Source organism: Alexandromys fortis, unplaced genomic scaffold, assembly GCF_014885135.2.
Source record: "Alexandromys fortis isolate MF-2015 unplaced genomic scaffold, M_Fortis_MF-2015_v1.1 scaffold_8_9099976_23576923, whole genome shotgun sequence".
NCBI classification, from domain to species: Eukaryota; Metazoa; Chordata; class Mammalia; order Rodentia; family Cricetidae; genus Alexandromys; species Alexandromys fortis.
The window spans coordinates 780,849-800,389 of NW_026067899.1; the positions used below are offsets into that span (position 1 = coordinate 780,849).

The 19,541-nt window shown below is 42.7% G+C and overlaps 1 long non-coding RNA gene across 2 annotated transcripts in view; it reads left to right on the top strand.

Moving 5' to 3' along the window:
* LOC126489536 (uncharacterized) overlaps positions 1-19,541 on the top strand; it is a 71,008-nt gene that overhangs the window by 48,749 nt on the left and 2,718 nt on the right. For both annotated transcript variants that reach the window (XR_007588961.1, XR_007588960.1), the window contains exon 4: positions 9,653-9,862. This is a non-coding gene — a long non-coding RNA (uncharacterized lncRNA). The remainder of the gene's footprint in view (positions 1-9,652; positions 9,863-19,541) is intronic.

Genomic DNA, 19,541 nt, shown 5'->3' on the forward strand with positions numbered 1-19,541 from the left:
TAAGTATTATTATTACATTCTATATTTCTATAACATAAAACAAATATATTATATATCATATACACAATAGCATGAATATATATTCATTCTATATAGAGAGAATATATTATATATATATAATACTCATATTATGTATGGGATTTATTGGCATGGCAGACTGGCTTCCAGATTATGGTCCTACTATTCCAACAATGGCTGTCTCCTGAGGAAAGTCCAAGAATCCAGTACTTGTCCCATCCACAAGGCTGGACGTCTCAGCTGGTCTTCAGAATATATTAGAATCCTGAAGAAGTAGGCTCCATTACTAGGAATGGACTTGTACAGAGAGAGTGAGGACAAACAGGCAAAGAATAGAAGTTTCTTTCTTGTTTTAATCTGGGATGCCATGAGAGGTGGTGGCCAGATTAAAGGTGGGTTCTTCCAGCCTCAAATGATTTGTTTTTAACTAAATATTCCTCACAGGTATGGCCAGCAGCTTGGGTTTTTAGTTAATTCCAGATGCAGTCAAGTTGACAACCAAGAACAGCCATCACATGTCCACCCCTTGGCAACTTGACATCTCCATATCATGCTGATTTTCAAATGCAAACAAGAACCAGGTCATAATCGTGCCTAACATGACATAACTATTTCATGAACAACTGCAAATGCTTTATATATTTTAGACTATGTAGAGGTTAACTCGATTCGGGAAATAACCAGGCTAGCTAAAAGATAAACAATTATATTTTTATTTATTATAAGGGGAAAACTCATGAAACTGAAACAAGAAGTCCAAGCTCAGCTGTACGGCGAGGGAACCACACAGAGAGAGAGAGAGAGAGAGAGAGAGAGAGAGAGAGAGAGAGGGAGAGAGAGAGAAATATTATTCTCCCAGAGAAAAAGAACTGGAGTTTGACATGGCATATTTATAATTCCAGGAGTTGGGAAACTGAGACAGGATAATTCTCATGAGTTCAAAGCCAGCCTGGGCTACAGTGTGAGACTTACATTAAAAACACACACACACATATAACACATACACACACATATATGTATGTATATACATATATATATATATGTTTCATCAATGAATACTTTAAAATATGCCAGGTAATATGGTAGTAATTCCTTGCTACTATCGGAACTATTATTTTGGTTTAATAGGCTGACAAATGTATTATATTTGCTTATAGGCTAATAAGTATCTATTGACTTATAAATCTAGCCATTGGATTTCTTGTTCAAATTAGTTGATATTTTTGTTCTTTGTGCAGCGATAGGGAGTCTAAACTGTGGGGCAGAGCCATGGCAGGACAAGATTGTGAAGCATTTCCTCTACTCTTTGACAGAGTATTGGTTCAGAGGAGTGGTGCAGCCAAAACTGTAACCAAAGGTGGTTTATTGACTATTTATGTCAACTTGACACAAACTATAGTCATCCGAGAGGGGAGAACTTCAACTGAGAAAATACCTCCATAAGATCTAGCTGTAGGCAAGCCTGTAGAGCATTTCCTTAATTGGTGATCAGTAGGGGTGGGCCCAGCCCTTTGTAGGTGAGGTCATTCCAGGGCTGGTGGTCCTGGGTTCTAGAAGAAAGCAGGCTGAGGAAGCCATGGGAACAAGCCAGTAATCAGCACCCCCCATGGCCTCTGCATCAGCTCCTGCCTCCAGGATATCTGCCCTGGTTGAGTTTCTGTTCTGACTTCCTTCAGTGATGAACTACAATGCAAATTCAATGAACCCTTGCCTCTCCAACTTGCTTTTTGGTCATGATGCTTCCAGAAAAATCTGAGGGAAACATATTATTACAGTAGTTTTGGATGGACTCCCACCTTAAGGAAGACTTTGGGACCCTCCTCCCATTGCCCTGCTTGGTAACACTAGAAATGTAAGCATCAGCTTTGCCCAGCCTTAGGCATTAAAACCCCATACAAAAAGGTGGAGCTGTCAGGGCTTTGCTGAAACCAATAAAAGAAAAACCACTTCCTCCTGATCCAAAGAATGAAGTTTACCTTTGGCCCTGGGTGGAGACATGACATTCTGACCTACTCCCAAGATTACTGCATTATATATTATTGCCTCTTCCCTTGAGAATTAATCTAGCTGAGACAGTCAATCATAGGCCTAGGAGACAAGCCCCGCCCCTTCTGCCCAGGAAGGCTGATTCTGCTGAAGACAAGCCAAGGAGAGGGGAGGAATAATTATCCCCAAGGAGATAAAGTGCTTACTCTTTCCAAATACTCCATGCAATTGCTTGCAGATCTTCCATAAAGCAGCATTGCAGAGCTGGCCTACTTTTCTCAGAAAAACAACAACTCTCCCTCTCTTCTAACCAAAGCCTCTGCCGTTGCCATCTCTTGACTATTTAAATAGTAAAATTCAAAACTAAACAAGGGATTTTTTCATTTCCCTTTCTTACTTCACCGGGTCCTGCATGAGAAGCAAGGGAAACTGGGTCAGAACAATAAGGACATAGCTTGCCAAAGCACAAATCATTGGGTCGGAAGAGTAATTGTGTAAGGTGGCCGATTGATAAACCGTAAACAGGGAGGAGGTGGTAGAACTCTTCTCTGAAGACAAAACAAACAAAAACCAACCAACCAATCAAACAAACAAACAAAAAGTTAGTACAGAGCCTCGTACTTCTGAAACCTGGTCTCACAGGAAATCAGGGATGGGGCACCATCTTGGGGTAGCTGCCTGGCTGTCCACGAATCCTTTGTGCACACAGAACACTTAAAGGAGGTTCAGTATTTCCAGGTGGTGGTGGATTTCACCTTTCCTGTTCATCCCAGGCTTTCAGAAGAAACCATTCCCCCCATGTTTAAAGAGTGAAGTGAACTGCAGACTCTTGTCAGTGAGAACCTGCCACGGTCCCTGGAGACACAAGCATCGTCTCTGCCTTAGCACATGCGACCTGCTAGTTTAGGGATGATAGAATCAAGGCTGTTGGGACAGTAGCTTTTCTGAAGAAGGGCTCATAGCTTACTTAAGAAAATGTTCACAATGAGGTGGCTTTTGCTATTTTCAAAGTGTCTAGGTGTGTGTGTTTCAACCTGGTTTTCTGTAAATATTTCAAGACGGTTGTTCTTGATGGGGAGAAAAGAGGCGGCACATTCCTTCAAGAACGAGGCCCAGCTGCTGTCTAGATTTCATTTCAAGTGACTGGTTCCTGAATGATACCTGCGTCTTTGCTGATGTTGATTTTAATCCAGGCCTAAGAAATGGAAGAACAATTTTGTTCTTAGTATTCTGGAAATTTCCTGTTTCTGTCGAGCAGGATCGAGGACCCTGAAGAGTGAAGAGACCCTTGTGAGGGTGGGCTCCTCCTGGACTTGGATGTTTTGGCGGCTGATGGAAGAGTTGGGGCAGAATCCTCAGCTATGAGGCGCCTTCTCCCATGTGTCCTAGCGTGAAGGGAGCATTTTATTTCTCAGACTATTTATTTTTCTGTTAGTGTTTCACTGGGGAAGGGGTGGTATTTTTATTTCTCATTATCTAGTTGATTTGAAATCCATACCACGAAGGAAGGAAAATTACTAGTAGAGGCTTCGGAGGAGCGGTTACAATTACAGAAATTATGTTAGGAAAAAGACGCCATCCTCGAGAAACTATTACTTCTCTGGTGGAGACACAATTAGGGAACAATGGAAGGCAGTTCACAATCAAGAGCTGGCTGTGTAGGGTGGGCAGAGAGCAGCTCCACATGGAAGGGCCGAAGATCAGGATACAGCTCAGCATCTCTGGCAGCCATCAGCTTCCAGGGAGGAACATCTGCATTTTCCTTGAGACTCAGCCCACTTTGCGAATCTACCCTTAATGGACGGGATCAGAGCTTTGTCTGCTCGGTGGCATACCGGTGACAGTAGAGAGCTAAATGGGATGCGGAGATAAGTCACCTACAGCCGGTCTCCCTGGCATCCGAGTGAGCACGCAGCAAGATGGCCTCCGCGTGACAAGCACTCGCTTCCGTCGCCCTGACAACAGTTTCTGCCGAGCGGAAAACCATTAAGAGGTGGATCACTGCAGTGATAGCCTGCATTTTCCAAGGGATAAATCTTTTCTGCAGCAGAGGGTGGCAGCTACATTTCAGTTCCCTGGCTCCCCTCCTGTATGCCGTGCCCAGAGCGGCTCAAAGGCCAGCAGTGGCTGATGGTGACTATTTCTCACAGGGTGTGAGGCAGCGGGGAGAAACAGCTCCTGATTTACAGAGACACCACCTTCCTCGCACTCAGTGTGAAGATCCGCTAGGTCGTGGGTGCGAGCGGGTTTTCAGCTGTTCCCTAGAGAGCGGGATGCCTATAGCTATTGAAAGATTCTGATACATCCCAAGTTTTGACCTGCATACACCCCGAAAGAGAAATTCTTCATGGGGTGAAGATAAAAACCATTTTCTCTGGCAGATATGGTGAGCATGACATGAAGCTCCAGCAATCAGGACTATATTCAAGTTCTAATCAAAGGCGGTAATTAATTGAGACCTGGCTCACCTGTCTGCCAGCAGGGCCGGAAACCTGCCTCAATTGCTTCTTTCAGTCACAGGCTCGGTAGAAGACGTGCCGTTCACGGCATGGGCTGTCTTGACTCCTTTTCCTGTTGTTATAAAACACCTTGAAAACGACCGAGGGGACAGTTCACAGTTCAAGGGCATGGTCCGCCATGGCAGCCAGTCAGGGCATAGGAACTTGAAGCAACTGGCCACCTCACATCCACAATCAGGAAGTAGAGAGACGGATGCCTCTGCTCGTTTGCTTTTCCCTTTTTGTAGTCTAGATGCCAAGCTTGGGAACGGTGCCCTCCACTCTTAGGGTCAGTCTGCCCAGGTCAGTTGACCTTCAAAGCAAGCCCTCCCAGGCGTGCCCAGAGCTAAGTAATCCCTCACGTGTGAGCCCAGGCTCATCTCCTAGGCCACTCCAGATCCTGTCAGGTTGACAGCGCTAACGCTCGCAGTAGCCGTGACCTCAGAAGAATACTTTGCTTGGCTATGGTTTTGTTCTTTTCTTTACTAAGCGTGAAGATATGAGCAAGCACATGGGTTATTATGGTGACCGGATTATACCTACTGCAACACCCCCCTCGTGCGAGGCGTCAAACCCAGGGTTTCATGCACGCTGGGGAAGCACCCCCAATGAGCTGCATCCCTGTCCCGTGACCGGATTTTAGTGTGCATTTACAATAAAGTTAAGTTCCTTTTGTGAGAAATGTCTTTCTACATCAATGAGTGAAGGCACGAACAGTAAAAGAACGCTTTGTTTATTAACCATAAAAACATTTTTGCTTTTTTATCTCAGGACCTGGACTGAGTCTCTGAGTTGAATCAGGCTGTGAAAGAACAGCTTGCGTTCAAGATCCCCGAGTCCCAGTAATTCCAGAAATCTAAATGGAGACTATTACCTGGCAATTGAGATCATAATAACGACAGCTCATAGTTCTTGAGGCTTTCTCACGTGCAGACACTATGAGTTTACATGTTATTTCCCCAAAAACCTCATAACTATCATGTTCCTTTGTGTTACTTTTCTATGGCTGTGACCAAACACCATGACCTAGACGACTTATAAAAGAAAGCATCTAATTAGACGTGCAGTTTCAGAGGCTAAGAGTCCATGATGATGGCCCAAGGGCATAGGGACAAGTTCACAGTTTGAGTCACCAGTAGGAGGCAGAGAGGGAACACTGGGATCGGCAGGAGTCTTCTGAGGCCTCAAAGCCTACCCCCTAGTGACACACCTCCTCCAACAGGGCTAAACCTCCTAATCCTTCCCAAAGAGGTCCACCAATGGGGCTTGAATGAACATGAAATTTAAGCCTTGGCAATGCTGAAGCACGCATGGGCAGTCTGTATATGGCGGTTCTGTTGAACTTGTCCATACTGCATTTTATTCACGGTCTAAGTTGATGAGGACAACCGACCAGGTCTCTCTTTCTCAAGAGGGCACCAGATCTCATTACAGATGGTTGTGAGATCTCATTACAGAGGGTTGTGTTGCTGGGAACTGGACTGAGGATCTTTGGAAGAACAGGCAGTGCTCTTAACTGCTATGAAGCCATATGAGCCCATGGCGGTAATTCTCATCTAAACCGCTGCATCCTTGTTTGGCAGACAAGGAGAAAGACATGAAAGATATAAACTTGGCCAGAGTTATAAGACCAAGGGAGTGGGGGAGCTGAGCTCACGCTCATGCAATTTACTGCCAAACCCACGTCCTTAAACCGTTGAACTCTTCCACACAGCACACTTTCAAGAAAATCCATGTAAGCTGGGACATGGTTCAGCTGCTCAGGCAGGGTTTACCTTTTCTTCAAGGCGGAACATGTTTGTCTTGGTGCCCGAGAAGGCATGGTCTAGGTTCTTCAAGATCTGAGCAGCTCTCAGCTGGTTCAGGTAACTGTCTCTTAAATTCTATGTCCCTGCCACAGAGACAGGGATTAGAAATGGGAATTCTGAGAGAGAGAGAGAGAGAGAGAGAGAGAGAGAGAGAGAGAGAGAGAGAGAGATATTTTATTTCCCCCAAGAAGTTGTTCAAATCTAAGTGCGGGCGGGATAACTACTTTCAATCGCTCATTCATTCAGGCCGGCTCCGTCACTTGTTTGACCTTGTTTACACGGTCTAAGAAGGTCATTCCCGGGTCAACTAATCAAGGCCTGCCACCTTCTCAGAAAACAAGACCCTGACTGTAAAAGTCAGATTAACCCGGTTATTATCTGGCTTGCTGTATTTGCACTGGCCCTGCCCACATGTGCCCACAGCACCTCATCGTTCCTGTAAACGTAGGCAACTCTGTATGTTTTTTTTACTTGCTAAACAAAAGCCATTAAGTATTGATTTTTCTTCAGAGAGTGCGCCAGAGAAATTTCCCTTAAGGATTCGAGCGAAAACAGTGAAAGTATTGTTCAATACATCATATTTCTGGAAAGGCTACCACTGGCTTTTATTAGACACATGGGCTGAATTCCTTTAAGCATGCTTTTATTCCTCTTACAGGACTGGATTTGTTTAGTGTTTGGTTTTCACTGTCATCTTTAAGGAATCCGTGCACGGTAGCCCAGGGGAGGGGCCTGAGGCCTGCGCACAGGACAAGTCTCCAATCCGCAGGTACCATCTAGCCACACCTGGGATTACGATTATCTGGCTGGGCTAAACAGAGTCTTGTGACAGCTAAAGTAAAAAAAAAAAAAAAAAAAAAAAAAATCGTGAAAAAGGAAACCAAACCTCTCTTTAAAAACAAAGTGCCTAGCTATCTCTCCTCCCTTGAAAACTGCCTTTGCCCCATCTCTCACTGTTTGCCTGACCTCTGTGGGTATCCCAAAGGCAATAATACACTTGCTGGAAGATTCAAAGCTAAAATCCACAAATGAGAGAAAGCGTGGGATCTTTATCTTTCTGAGCCTGTGTTCCTTCATTCAGAATGATTGTTTCCAGCTTGATCCGTTACCTGTGAGTTTCATGATTTCATCTTTCTTAATAGCTAAATAATATTCCATCGTGTGGCTATGTCACGCTTTCGCTGTCTGTTCATCAAGGATGTAAAAGCCAGAGGCCACGGGTGTTGGAAGGCAGCAGTGTGGGCAGCTGCACGTACGAACCCTCCGCGACGGTGCCGACGGCTGCTTCTGTTGTGTCTGGAAGACTGTTTCCTTGGAGTCACCCTCCACCTCCGGCTCTTGCAAGCCTTCTGCTCCTTTTCTTCGTAGGTCTCTGAGCGTCTTGGACAAGCATGCAAAAACCAGTAATTGCGGTGACATTTCCCATCCTGCCATGTGAGACTCGAGTCCTGCCTGTCCCCATAACGACTTGAAAATGAGGAGTTACTGAACAAAGCACTTGGGAAGGCTTGTAATTTCAGCTAATTAGCTACTGCATTTTAAAATTAGTTTGAGAAGTTTTGTACAGTGTGTTTCTGTCATGCCCACCCCTCCCCAGCCCCTCCCAAGTCACCCCATGACTCTCCGGCCAACTCTGTGTCCCCCGCCACATCCATCTAGTCCAGTTTGCGCTGCCCATCTTTCTTGGATGTGTGGCCTTCCACCAAAGCGTGGTTGACTTACCAGAAGCAGCGTCTTTTTTCTTTTATTCACTGCTGATTTTTTCCATATTTTTTTATTTGAAATTTTTTTCTCATACAATATATTTTGATCATGGTTTCCTCTCTCGCAACTTCTCCAGCATCTCCCCGACCTCCTTACCTCCCCACCCAACTTCATGCCCTTAAAACAAAACAAAAACAAAGCAAAAGATGAAAATCAAAAGAAGTAAAAAAAAAAAACCAATAGAACAAAAACTGCCAAATCAAAAAGAAAAGTCTGCAAAATAAAACAATATTTTATTTTTTTAAAAAAATGTTTATTGATTGATCAATTTATTGATTTATTTGAGACAGAGTCTCTCTACTTATAGCCCTGGCTGTCCTGTAATTCACTATGTAGACCAAGCTGACCTCGGACTCAGAGATCCACCTCTCTCTGTCATGGACCTCAGGACCTGTGGCCCTCCAAGAACCTTCTAAGCTTTTGGTGCCAGGTTGGGACAAGTGAGGCAGCTAGCCTTGAGAACTGAGGTTCTTAGCCTTTCAGACGTAAAACAAATATTATTATTTTAACATAAATTAATTTAAATATATGTATTATATATGAATAGATATCATATACTAATTTGTAGTATATATACATATATACATCTATCATCTATCTATCTATCTATCTATCTATCTATCTATCTATCTATCTTCTTTTCCTTGAGAGAACCCTGACATCAGTATCACAATTGGGATAAAAAGAGAAATAAAATATCTTCATCTCTAGATAAGATGGATTGTTTCCCTCAAACACACTCATCAGTTTTTTTCTCTTACCTTAATAATTGTGATATAATGTTGAATCAAGCAGGAGAACCAGAGCTATATAAACTGAGAGACCCTTGTCAACCCCCGGTTTCTCTAACCAACACAGAGGACAGGATAGGAAGACATGACAGTCACCATCACAGGAGGTGATTGCCCCTGGGGTTTCAGGAATGTGGCTGCTGGAGTCTGGAGGAAGGCCTGAGTTGATCACAGCAGACAGCAGACAAACCCTTGGAGATTCGGCCTCTGAGTTCTTCCACCAGCTTGAGCTCCTTCAGCGGGAAGGAGACGATGCTGGAGGGAAGCCTCCACCTTTTCTAGACTGCTAGTGTCTAATTTTGGTGGCTCATGGGTGTTCACAGGGCGAAAATCTACCATTTTCCCAGACTCAAGAAAACCAAGTTCTAGTGAATTTGTGGTATTTCGCTTCTCCTATGTTCACGTGAAAGATAAATTCTCTGAGTGATGCAGAGTTCCGTACCAAGAGACAGAAAGAAACAAAAGCCAGGCAAATAACAATCTACAACAAAGACACCAAAGAAACAAATCAACCAGGGGCCAAGTTTACCCTTTCCAGAAGAATTCTCTACTGATGGTCGATTTACAAAATGTTCTCTTAACTAACAGGACCCTCTGTGGTGCTTGGTGTGTCTTCCTTTTGCAGAGACCCAGTTAACATGCGGTGTTTTGAAGGCTCTTGAATATTACAAACTCTCGTACTTAGCAAGGGTACAGGCAGGGTGCGCAGGCTACCTCTATTTTTCCTTGAGGTTTTAAATGAAATCAGTGGCTCCACTTACTTGTCTCAATTTTATTTTCCCATTAGGAAAGAACACGGCTCAGACGGATGTGCTGGAGGAAACGCACCAGGAAATCCCAAGCAGGGCGCAATCAGTCACCATTAATGCCCAGAAGGATCAAAGCTACTTGAAGAAATACAGCCACTTACGGATGGACGGGAAAATTGAATTCATGAAGCCATGCCTTCTCCGTGGGCGATTTCCCGGAGCTGAAGCACTGGAATTGCACGCTGACCGTGAGTGCCAGGCTTTCCCCACTGCAGTTAGCACACTTTAAAGAACAGGTATTGAATTTTAGCTGATTCCAGCATCATCTTTTTCAACTCTATAGACAGCTGTTAAACCATAAAACATTTTGAGATTTAAAGCCCTTGCCTTGCGAGATTTTTTTTTTCCCCTCTAGGGTCATCATCTATGAAATATTGTGTGAACAAATTGATTACTTTAAGATGGGAAGGTATTTAGTAGACATCTTCAAGTCGGTATTAAACCTTTTAAAAACCAATGAAAAGTTTGATATTTAAGGAACACTTGCTTAACCTATGTAACCTATAGGTAGAGTAATTTGAATCTGACGAAAGCGGATCAGAACAACACAAACCATTTGATGAGGGCATTCTCATAGAATTCTAATGGAACTCAAATAATAAGCGTTTTCATGGTTTTCTTGCGTGCTTATTTTTAGTCTTGGATTCTGCAAGTTACTAGTTAGCTGCTCGCACACATGGGAAATGCGATTCTCCTCTTGTGCAAACTTGGCACAGTGCTTACCTCTCTGCTTGGATTGCATTTGCGTGTTCATTAATGTAACCGAAACGTGTAGCTTCCCGCGAGTTTTCACAGGCTCGCTCCTAATCAGCTGCTGGTGTTTGCCCACACGTCACATCAGGATAGCCAGGCGGGGCTAGTTATTGTTGAAGAGGGACAAAGTTATGCAGAGGAAGGGAAGAGGAGAGGACTTTCGGCTCACTCCGGACCGATGCGGATCCCAGAGGGCTGACTGGAGAGCCAGGCAGCAGTCATTCTAAGCCCTCAGCTTGAACGACTGAACTGGGGTGTCCGAAGAGACGTGATGTGGACATCGGCCGACATTCACTCCAGAAAGAGGGTTCATCTCCAAGAGACGATAGCTATCTTTCTTCCCCAGCTGGTCTCCAAACTGCAAATCAAAGGGACTTCTGGTCACCTAAGTGTAGTCTGGGTATTTCCGGTGTGTTTGTCAACATCATTGACAGTGATGTTGCAATGGAAAGGCATAGAAGAAAACAAGGCTTCTGATTTTTCTCAGCCTCTGTCATCTGATCTGGGTGAGTTAGTCTGAGGGCACTTCCTCACTGGGCCTGTGTATGATAATTACACAGTCTGTCTTTGCAGCCAATCAGGATATGCTTACACGGCTTAAACAAACTGACCAGAAGTTAGAAATTATGCCCAATGGTGATAGTCAGTAAAATAAAATTAGAGAAAAATTTCCAAGTTAAACGAAATGTTCAAAAACTCATTTTTTTTTGTCTTTTATAGATTGGGTCAGAATAGAAAGAATTACAGAATTCCTACTCTTACCTACTCTTATGTTTGCTTTGTGCTAACCTCATTTCCCTGTCTGATAGACTTGGTATGTATGCCCAATGAGATAAGGTCATGGGCATCCACAAGCTTTTCATTTAAAACCTTTTTTTTAAATGTATACCAGGTTAGCTTTGAACTCATGACCTTCCTGCCTCAGCTTTCTAAGTGCTGAGAATACAGGTGTGTGTCACCAGTCCCAGCTAAAACTCCACCAAAATTGCTCTTAGTGGAATTAAATGAAAATGATTTGGTTGGCCAATTTGGTTGGCATCCTTCTTTCCAGTAACACCTTTTATTATAATTATTGCTATTATTATTATTAAAATTTTGTGTGCATGAGTGTTTTGCCTGCATGTATGTTTGTGCACCATGTGCATGTAGTACCCACGGAGACCAGAAGAGGGCATCAGATGCCTTGGAACTGAAGTCACAGATAGTTGTGAGTACCCACATGAGTGCTGGGAATTGAACTCAGGTCCTCTAGAAGAGCAGCCAGTGCTATGAACCTCTGAGCCATCTTTCTGTTCCCATCCCTTCTAAATACATTACTTTCTTTTGGAAGTGACCAGTAAGTGAACTGAGGTTACAAAAAAATTAGACCCCAAAAGGTACAAATTAGGAGAGACTGATTTCAGACTCTAAATGACTTCCAAAGATTGCTAGGAGACATTTTCCATCTATGGCACTCTACTGGGATAGGTCCTGATGACCTGACTAATTTAAACAAAACCTTAGATGATGACAAGGACTTAAATAGTCTCAGGAAATTATCAGCTGAAGCAGAAAGTGAACCCTGGCTAAGAGCTAGCTTATAATAATTTTTTTGGAGAGATTAACAACTATCCAAAAAGAAAGATAATTCAACTTATAAAGATAATTAATTGCATCATTCCTCACATAGTAGGGGACACACCAATAACTGGAGCCCCTACATTCTATACTGGTGCAAATCAATCAGGAAAAGCAGGTTACAAATCAGAAAATTTAAGTTGAAAAAAGCCCTTATGATTCTGCCCAAAAGTCAGAATTATATGCTATTTTCATGGTACTTAGGGATTCTAAAGAACCTCTTAACATAGCTACTGATTTGCAATATGCAGAAAGAGTTGTTTTATATATTGAAGCCACTGAATTTACAACAGATGATACTGAATTGACTTTATTATTTATTCAGTTATAAGATTCAATCAGGAATAGGAAACATCACATATACATAACACAGTCTGATCCTAGATGGGTCTGCCAGGTCCTTTAGCACAAGATAATGCAGCAATTAATAAATTATTGATTGAAAATGTGCTGAGGGCCTCAGAATTTCACAATAAGCATAATTTCAATAGTAAAGATTTAAAAAAGACTTTTCCATCATGTGGCAACAAGCCAAGGGAATTATAAGGAAAATCCTGCTTATTCTTTATACAACCAAACACTACTGCCTGCAGGAAGTACCCCAATAAGTACTCAAAGGAATGGAATCTGGCAGATGGATGTGTTCCATTTTTTTAGAATTTGGAACACCACACCCTTGATACCTATTCAGGGTTTCAATGGACAGCTGCTTTGAGTTTGGAAAAGGTTGATTCGGTAATCACACATTTGCTAGAAATTGTGGCTGTCATGGGTATACCTGCACAAATAAAAACAGACAATACTCAAGCTTTATGTCTCTAAGAAAATGAAACAGATTTTTTGTTTATTATAAGGTATATTACAGGTATACCACATAATCCTTCAGGGCAGGCAGTTATAGAAAGATCAAATTGAACTCTAAAGAATATGTTAAATAAACTGAAAGGAATAATAAAGACCCCCAAAGTGGATTGCATAATGATTAATTAACTTTGAATTTCCTAAGTGCTAATGAGAAAGGAACATCAGCTACAGAGAGACATTGGGTAGTAGAATAAAAAAAACTATGGAATTAAATCAGCTGATATACTGAAAGATGTACTGACTTTAGAATGGAAACCAGGATATTTATTATGTTGAGGAAGGAATTTTGCTTTTATTTTTACGGGAGAAGAAAAGCTACAGATACTATCAAAAAAAAGAATAAATGGCATTTAAGCATTTTTAATAACATAAGTTCTTGTGTATGACAATGAGGCATGTCTGCTGCTGGTAGCACCAATCTACTTCAGAGAAGATGATGGGCATCAGAGAAACTCCACATGGAGTTTGCTTTCTTTGTGACAAAATAAGCCAATGGGCAAGAAAATGCCCTTGTCTCAATGGCTGACAGTATGCTGTCCTAATTGGACAAGAAGGACACAAAAGAAAATGACTGCCAAACTTGTCAAGACAAAGAGGGTCGGCCCTTCAGAATACCCTACTTCACACATCTGTTGGACATGCTAGGCCTATAGGCCAAAGATGGATGCCCTAACATTGGGATCACATGCCTTTAAAACCAGCACGAGGGAGGTGGAGACAGGGGCAATAGGGCAGGGCAGGGAGAGGAATATAAAGGGGGAAGAGACAGGAACTCAGTGGATTGTGGAGTCTGAGGTTGGTGGAGAGTATTGCAGGATCACCCCTATGTTTGTCTGAGCTTTGGTAGAGGTAAGATCTCTCTAGTGGCTTAGCTGCTTTGCTTTTCTGATCTTTTAGGCAAGATTTATTTATTAAAACACAGATAATATACCACTATAGCAATAACTGCTGCCCTCTACAGAGAGAAGCACCACTGTCTAGGGCTGAGATTGGTGCTCATCTATGGGTATAAGCATTACTATGTAGAAGGCAGCTTGACAACATGTTCATTTAGTAAGACAGCTTACAGTAGGAGGCATGAATTCCCTCCTACGGAGCAGAAAGCAATTGGTTACTCCAATAATAGTCATGCCATTGTTGTACCATAGACACATCTTGCCTGGCAGGTTAATTATAGAACGCAGGGTTTGAGTCTAGTTAATACCATTGGTGCCTTTTGTTCTCTGGTGACTTTACAGCATGTTCTAGTTCTATGAAGGCTAGCAAGCAGGGAGGACGTTCTCAGGTCAGTTTCAGCTTGATTCCTCTTTGTCCTGTAACCAAAGTATATTGTGTCTCCTGCAATAAGGCCTTACCATATAGTTCTTACCATCCAAGTGGGAAAACAAGGTCAATGGCAATATCCTGTGTTATTTTGAGGAAGTCTTGGGCTACCCTGACCAGTAATTTATATTGACATATCTTACTGGCACTGATATTTTCATTTAGTAAGCCATGTCTTCTGGGGGAACATTGTCCACCCATGTGGACCACCCTGTTCAAACTCCTTTTAAAAATGATTATGTTTTTACTCTAGCTTAAAGAAGTAGTGGATTCCCATATACGTTTCTCATAACAGCTTTATTTTGGTTAACTCGCTTCCCATACATTGTCTCCCCTGTCCACTTATTCCCACCCCTGTTTAATCAAACCTTAAGTCCCCAGTGTCTCCCCTCCCCCTTCGTATCCTGTGTACCAACTGCTTGCTTTTGATGGGCCTTGTGGTGCACATCTATAATCCCGGCATTCAGGCGACTGGGGCAGGAGGATGCCTTGACTACCGGTCTGGCTAGAATTAGAGTGAGACTTTGTCTGAAAAACAGACAGACAAGTACATGAGTTGAAAGGTATGGTTGTACTGTGTTTTAAGCTCACAGGTTGGCTGTTAAGTGTCTTAAAAGCCAACACTTGTTTGAAGCGTTTGGTGCTCAACTGAAGCTCTTGGTTGACCCCACTATCTAGTAGCAGAATGAAGGTCTTCTTGATCTAGCACGCTATGCTGACTACCAGCTGCACAAGCTGAGGGGCTTGGTTTCCTCATAAGAAAAACAAAGCAGGTTGTAGACCAAGTTGACCTCTGGGTGTCCCAAACTTGCACACTCCGGGTAATCACGTGAAGTTCTTATTCAGATGCAAGGGACTCAATCACTTGTGGATCTAGTTCAGAGATGGATTCTGGCTCAGAGGTGGGCAGTGGGGCCTGGGACTGAATGTTCACTGCCCTTGCCTTTTCAAAGGCCATACCTTTGTTTTCCCTGCTAGAACGCTATGTAAAAAAACAAGTTATTATAAGCTGGATACCATGACTCACACCTACAATTCCAGCACCCATGAAGCTGAGGCAGCAGATTACCCGAGTTTGAGGCCACATAGTGAGTACTACGCCAGCCAGTGCTATAAATAGCAAGACACTGTCTCAAACAATAACAACAAACAAACAAAGCTACAACAACAAAACATTCATGTTTGATTCTGTGAGCTCTGAGAGAGTGCGATGGTATTTTTTCAGTGGAAACCAAGGCAGGGAGCATTGAGGATACTTGGGAAGTGGGGGGTCTAAGCCCAGGAAGATGGGCATGAAAGAATGATGCTTGTCAAAGGGAAAGGTTCTCGGTTTGAGTTGCGCTGGGGGTGGGGTTTGAGGTGAATTTGGGGATGGAGGTGGGACTGAACCCAAGAGAATTTGCAAGGAGAATTGCATCTAATTTCCTATTGTGTTTAGTCCTTAATTGGAACTCGGCGGAACAACACGAGCCCCATATCTCTTTGATACTTTCCAAGAAGAGCCACTGTAAAACTTCAGCATTTCTGAATTTAATCCATTACAGGCTCCTATACTTAATGAAATTACAACAATTCAACAAATGATATAATTGCCATAAATACTGCTTTAATATAATTATGTGTAGCTCACTGGAACATGCTATTGCATTCCACAATATAATTATGATATATGCTGTTATCAAATTCCTTATCGAAGGCATGCAATGAATGCAGCTAACATGTTAATCAGGTGTTAGGGTTTCCACCTGACAATGTCCCAATTTAACAAAATGATAGGATAGCAAACATGTTTTTCAGACAGCTAGGTGTGAGGACTGAGACAAAAGTGAGGGTTATTACAGTTTGTAGATTTGGAAGTGAGGCCTCTGGATGACCCCCGATGAATGCCTGAGGGTAGTTAAAATGCAGTTACCTTCCTACATTTGCTGCTTTTTATATTGTCTTTTGGATCATTTTCTTAGGATAAATGCTCTAAACCCAGATGGCCACAAGGCTCAGCGTTATACAGTGTCAAAGAGCATTTCAAGAGAGATGTTTCAAAGAGAGCCTTCTGTCCTGTTGGGTTTGTCTGTCCTAGCCCCCATTGGGAGCACTGTAAATTTGGTTATACTCTGATTTCTAGCTTGTAGGAGCACTGCAGGGGCCTCCCATGAGTGGGTGATCTCATCCACAGCTGGCTTCTGAACCCTTCAGGGAGCTGACTCTTCATTGTTTAGAAGCAGAGCCTCACATGTTGCAGGATGGCTTTGAACTCAGCATGTAGTTGAGTATGACTCTGAACTTCGGATCTTCATGACTTCATTTCCCAAATGCAGGAATTATGGGATTGTGTTACCATGCCCAGTTTATATGGCACTAGGAACTGAATCCAGGGCCTGGTATATGTGGAGCATGTCCTCCACTAGCTGAGCAGTATCACCAGCCCTCGAAAAGCTGAGATTTTGAAGGAATAGCCCACTCTGGGGGATGAGTATCACTTTCTTCTTTTCTGCTGCAAGAGTCGTTCATTGATTGGTCATAGGTGATATCCAGATATCCTAAATTGATGGCTGGCTCCATCTGATAGGGATGATGATGAGGCTTCCTCCAGCATCACTGAAACAAAAGCTTTTCTCTCTCACGACCAGAAACAAGTCACACACTATGATAGCAGCTGGTACCTCTTATCTTCATGGAGACCCAATTTCATGAATCCCACTTTCTAGATGGGGAAACTGAGTCTGGAGATATTCTTCTCCTACTGTGGGGGCACTCAGGGTGTCAGCAACAGTCCTGCAGAGCTAGGATTCCAGCTAAGGGAGACCACGGAACGGAAGGCCTTTGGACCACAATTTCAGAATGCTGTTGACTGTTTTATCTGGGGCATCAAGATTGGCATCAAGAAGTTCTTAAGTAACATCTAATTAATTACTGACTAGTTCTAAGATGTGGTAAAATGAAAAGTGCGAGGTCAGGGCTTTGTTGCCACCATGCAGGCTGGCAGAGGGTGAGAAGCTGTGGCATTTACAGCAGGAAGCTGTTGTTTAGCTTCAGAGAAACCTGCACACCCGAGAGCGGAAAACTAGGGACCTTACAAAGTATGATTGCTTACTTTTCAATTTCAGTCTTTCAAGTAGTCTAATACTTCCTGGGACAAATAGAGTTTACTATGGAAATGTTTTCTTTGAAGATGCAATTTAAAGACAGATTTCTTGTCCTCTCATTTGTGAATACATTGTCAACAAATTGCACGTATTTATTCAACTTGTCCAAATAAAAGTCCAATAAGGCTCAGAAATAGATTTCTCAGCAATTTGAATTTCTGATGCAGGGAAGGCAGCGAAGAGCTTGCTGCTTCACTCATTCTCCTTGGATTAAAATCCAGCAAAATGAGAGGCATGAGGAAACATTTGGGCAGTGGATTTGTTAGTAGCTTTCACTGTGGTAATGGTTCCATATGTGTATATACATGTATACCTCGCATCTAACCAAGTGCAACTTATTGCATGGCATGTCTCATTAAAGCAATAAAGTCAGTAGACAAAAAACAAAGTGGAATAAAACTAATGCAATATAAGAAAATCATTAAATAATTTGAGATAGGGTTTCCCTGTGAAGACCACACTGATCTCAAACTCCTGCCTTTGTCTCCTCCAGGTTGTGGGAATATAGATGTGTATCACTATGCACACAAGCTTGTGATGTGTGTGTGTGTGTGCATGCACATGTTTATGTGTGCAAGTGTGCACACCCATGCTTGTGTGTTTGGAGGCTAGAAGTGGATGTTGCACATCTTTATTTTTTTTAATATTTATTTATTATTTATTATATATACAATAGTCTATCTGTGTGTATGCAGAAGGCCAGAAGGGGACACCAGACCCCATTACAGATGGTTGTGAGCCACCATGTGGTTGCTGGGAATTGAACTCAGGACCTTTGGAAGAGCAGGCAATGCTCTTAACCACTGAGCCATCTCTCCAGCCCCTAGAAGTGGATGTTGTATCTCCCCTATTGTTCTCCACTCTATTTTTTTTTTTTTTGAAACAGAGTCTCCCATTGACCTGGAGTTCTTTGATATGCTAGATTGGCTGACCCATAAATCCTTGCGATTCTGGGGGCTCAGACTGCTCTCAGAAGGGATCTTCCCCCTCCTTGTCCCTTTCACCTTTGCTGTGGGACAGTGATCTTGTATCCTGTAAAGCTTTATCTCTTGTATTGGTTTAAGAAAATGCTGACTGGCCAGTAGCCAGGCAGGAGGTATGGGTAGGGTGACCAGAATAGGAGAATTCTGGGAAGAGGAAAGGTTTAGTCTGCAGTTGTCACCTAGACACAGAGGAAGCAAGATGAGAATGCCTCACTGATAAAAGGTACAAAGTCACGTGGCTAACACAGATGAGAATTATGGGTTAAGATGTAAGAGTTAGTTAATAAGAAGCCCTAGATAATAGGCCAACCAGTTTATAATTAACGTAGGCCTCTGTGTGTTTCTTTGGGACTAAATGACTGCAGGACCAGGCAGGACAGAAACCTCTGTCAACAAATAGTGACCAAATGGCTGGGCTGACACACATGGCCTGCCACCCACCTCAGGTCCGGGTCCTTGCACACCTGCTCAGAGTTAGGAGAAAAGCAGCTGAGAGCATACCAGCAGCTCAGCACTCTCTGCCTGGGTAACTGGCCAGACTGGGTCTGCTAGGTGTGCACAGGCAGGAGAGCATGCTGGATTCCCGCCTCCACACACAGAGATTTCCAGGCCACTCTGTGTGCTGCATGGCAGATTTAGCTTTTACTCAGATCAAAAGGGTTTATGTGCTGCTCGCCGAGAGTTGAGGTGGTGAGGACGGCTCCCACCCAGCAGTCCCAGAGCAGGTGATAAACTACCTCAGCCATATTGAAAGACTCAGAGAGGTGGAGCCAGCATCCAGGTCTACTGAGACCAAGCTTCTTACCATTTAAAAAGTGCTCCTGGTCAGAAAATTATTACAGATACACAATAAAGACAAATTCAGATGTAAAAGACCTCTAAGTATTGAACAAATGTATGTAGGCTTAGGAAACATAAGAAACAGTTAAAAGAAAAGTAAATGGTTTTAAAAAATAAACAAAGTCTTTAAAGAGATAGAGTATAGAGAGTCATAGATTAAAAGGGTATAAAGAAAAATAAGCCACATAAAGATGGAATATATACAGAGAGTATGGATTATGTATATTATTGTGTTTTCTTTGAAATTTTTTGACTGTGAGTGAGTTAAGTATAGAGAGACATCTCATTGCATGAGCTGCAAAGCTAAACATATATATATATATATATATATATATATATATATA